The sequence below is a fragment of the Dasypus novemcinctus genome, chromosome 5 (assembly GCF_030445035.2).
Source record: "Dasypus novemcinctus isolate mDasNov1 chromosome 5, mDasNov1.1.hap2, whole genome shotgun sequence".
NCBI classification, from domain to species: domain Eukaryota; kingdom Metazoa; phylum Chordata; class Mammalia; order Cingulata; family Dasypodidae; genus Dasypus; species Dasypus novemcinctus.
The window spans coordinates 38,613,920-38,618,176 of record NC_080677.1 but is presented as its reverse complement, the minus strand read 5'-3'; positions in this window follow the sequence as shown (position 1 = coordinate 38,618,176).

Below are 4,257 nucleotides of genomic sequence, written 5' to 3'. Positions count from 1 at the left end.
CTCGACACATATTTATTGAATGACCTTTTGATGCCAGTCATGATTCTAGGCACTGGGCATACAATAGTGAGGAGCTAACCAAAAAGAAATAGCCCGCATGGAGCTTACAGTCACATTTGTTAAAAACAAGGTAATTTGCCAACATGTAACTAAAAGGCAAATTACAATTCACATTTTGCTCTTTTCATATTTATTTGTAAATTCACAAGATTTTAAATGTATGTTATATATTAGTTTATCTCTCTGATATTGTTTATATTTGTAACTTATTGGTATCATTTTAGATTATTGGATTCTTGAGAGCAGGGATTTCTTTTTCTGTCTATCTTTTGGTAGAGAACATATCATGATAAATGTATTTTAATCAACACTTGTTATTGATTTTGTCATTTAAACTCACACAATTTTAACCTCTAAGAGGTCTTAGAGATCGTTTAATTTATTTACCCAATTTTATAGGTGAGACAATGGAGGCTCTGGTTGATAAAGTTATTTTATAAAGCACTAGAAAAAGCTGTTATTTTTAATATTGTTGCCAGATTCACATATCTAGTTTAGTAAAAACTGGGCCTAGAATCTAATTTTTATGGATTATTTAATAAGACATTTCATTCAATAACTATATATTGAGCAAAGTGGTGTAGTTTAAAGAGTTTTGATTCAGATGAATGTCTCAAATTTAAGGACTGTTATTTACTAGCTACACAATCTGACCAATTTCTTGATTTTTCTGAGTCTTGGTTTTGTCACAGGTGAATTGAGGATAAAAATAATACATTCCTCTGAGGGTTTTCATGAGGGTTAAATAAAATAACATTTGTTAAGTGCTTGGCACATGATAAACTCAAAACAGTCTCAGATCGAGTGGAGGTCTCTTTTCCCTATGGTTGCCTAATAGCCAAGGCGGAAGTCGTGGCAGTGTCCTCGAGGACCTGGGCGTGGCCTTGCAGATTCTCCAGCTGTCTCTGAGACACACTTAGAAGCAGCACTTTTATCTTCACACGAAGAAAGCTCATCAGGTTCTTGTATAGAGAGGAGGCAGAGTCTGTCTAATCTGGATAGTACAAGAACTCAAGCTACTAATTTGAATATTAAAAATAAATACATGGCATTTTTTTGTCCTCAGAGAGGCTGGGTTGGGTCATACTGGTTACAGGTTGATGATTCATATAACCTGCCTCAGCGGTTTATGCAGTCACCTTGCAGGTCATGGGAGAGATCGTATTCCTATCCCAGAAGCATTACTGAAAACTATAAAAGGATAATATTATCAATTCATTCTTCCCACTGGAAAGTATCTTATACCTTTAATCTCTGCAATAACTTGCAGTTTTTCAAATACACAGATCTGGGGAAGAGAAGCACGGAAGCGTTTATGTTTAACTGCATCTGATTACTCAGATCTTTATTTGGGAGTGGGGATTGGTCTGTGAGGACTAAGAGAAAAAGAGAGGGCATACGTGTCAAAAGAAATAAATAGTTTTTATTCCAATGTCTTTCTCGATGCTTATCACCTAACCACGTCAGTGGCTGTTACTAGGAGTGATATTTTAAAAATATGTATACTAGGCCACATATGCCTGAAGGAATAGGGGTATGTTCATGCAATGGAATACAGAATGATTTGACACCCACAAAGGAATTCTAAATGAACTATTGACATGCATAAATTTGTAAACTAAAACATTGAATGAAAAACTTAGATCACATAATTATTAATACAAAATATAAAAATTTTAAAAATCCATGGATGGGAGAGATGTTCATCCACTTTAGAATGAAGGGAATTGTATTGAGGAGAGGGACAAAGGCAGCTGCGAAGTATGTGTGTGTATATATATTTATAGCATATTGTGTATATATATATATATATGCAATATATGTATTTATATTGCATTCGAAAAGTCTATAATAAAAAAGCACCTTAAAATAAAATGGGAAATGATAGCCTTAGCATAGAAAAAGAATGGAGATGTTAAGATTAAATTAGACTGTTGAGGTCATTTTCTGTATCATTTAGATGAGCACTGTTGCAGTGAGGGATATGTTCTATCTATGTGCTACCCATTAAGGTACCAGTAGTCACCTATATGGCCTTTGAGCACTTGAAATATGGCTAGTGTGACTGAGAAACTGAATTTTAAATTTTATTTAATTTTGATTAATTTACATTTTAAATAGCCACATGTGGCTAGTAGCTACCATATTAGCACAGATTTAGACCACAGACAACATTCTAAACTTTCCATTTCACTTCAGCTTGGGAAGAGCCCAGTTCATCATTGCTCCATTATGAATGTGAATGTGAGCATTTGAAGAAAACGGTATAATCTCTTGATAATATTGTTTAGTATGGCAAAGGGCAACTGAAAGTTATTGGAGTATTGGGGGAGAGTGGAAAAAAGATGCCTTCTTGACTGTGTTTACATTTGTAAAATGGAATGAGTAGAAAGGTCATTATATGTTTCCACTGGGTGTTTATAGAAAAGAAAGAATCAAAAGCAATTCAAGTACTCATGGGGGGTACTTTGGATTTGGTAACAGATTTGATAACTGAAGATTTAATTTCCCCAGTGACTCAACTGATAGAGGTAGGTTTTATCTTTTTCAGAAAATTAAGAACAAATTGGTTGGCTCAATAGACTTACTGACCCCAGTTAGATAAGTATTTGCTGTGTTTATTAAGTTGTTTATGTAGTGCAATAATACAAGTGATTTAATAAAGATAAGACTTTAGATAAATGTCAACACACTTCCCACTCTGCAGCTGGTCCATTTCAAGCCGTTAAAATAAATTAAAAGATAAAATGCCGCTCACACAAAAAATTGACTATTGTCCAAGGGAAACATTTAAAACGGAATGAAATCTACTTTCAGTGCACAAAGATACATGCATATGTGTAGGAAATGAACATCCCTGTAATCCATAAATTCTTTACCTTGAGGAAAAGGAAGTCATGTTTTGTAGGTGTATTTCATAATGAGATGTAATTAAAAAGCACTTGCAGTTTGTAGACAAGTTTAATAACCATGTTATTTATATCACAAATAATGGGGAACTGTGAATTAGATACAATAAAGGCTATTCATTCCATTATTTATCTATCTTTACACATATCCAGAAACCTTACTAGGCTAAAATGTAGATGCTGGCACTGGAATTTAAAACACATTAAATGGATCTGAATTTTGCCCAACTTTCTCTGTTAACATTGATTTGAAATTTTTAAAAAAGGTTTTTACTTAGCATTGCTAGGAAATAATCTGACATTTGGAAAACATAGTAGAAAGAATGCTAATGGAAAGAAAAGAATGTATCTTTATGGTGGTCAAATACTCATTTTGGCTATGTGTTCCCTTTGTCGGTTCTTTCAGAGAACCCAGGCTATATCCTTATTTAATTTTCACTATACCCTTATTTAACTTTTCTGCCTTAATTTTCAATATACCCTTAATTAATTTTCACTATACCTGTATTTACTTTTTCTACCTAAGGTCTATATCACAGGTCCTGGCACACAGTACCTGTTTAACAGATTATCTGTTGCTGTCACACAACAGGAAATATTGGTTTGAAGCCATGAAGCATGAGGCTAACAATGTCAAGTTCTTGGACTAATTAGGAAAAGTTATTTACCATAGCTTCAAATTACTCTTCTGTCTTAAAAATTGTGCAGAATATTTATTTAATGCACAAGTGTTTTTCAAGTGCTTGGTACATGCTGACCTTCAAATACCTGGTATGAGATGTATACCTGCTCTATGAACTAGGAAGTCAGCCACAACTTGCTCCCATCTCTACATTGGACAGCTCTGCTGTTCCTTCCATTCAGAAGTAGATTCTTTCTCTACCACCTTACATCTGTGCTGATCTTGTAACATGCTTACCCAAACAAATGTGGCAGAAGTGATAGCTGGTGAATTCTGGAGGCTAGGATTTAAAAGACCTTGCAGTTTCTGCCTTTGCATTCTAGAAATGCTGTCCTGAGACTGCCACGTGAAGAAGCTGGTACTGCTTCCTGGACAATGAGAAGCCAAGTGGTGGAGAAAGGAGGCCTCCCAGCTGACAGCCAGCAAACACTAAGTGCAAGACATGTGAGTGAGAACACTTGAAACTTCCCAGCCCATATGCTCCTCAGGCTGAATGCAGCACTTAGTGAGACAAGGCAAAAACAGCGAAGGAATCGAAGAATTGTTTTGGAGTTAACCCACCAAGTTTTGTGGTAGTTTGTTAAGGAGCAAAGAGTAACTGAGACA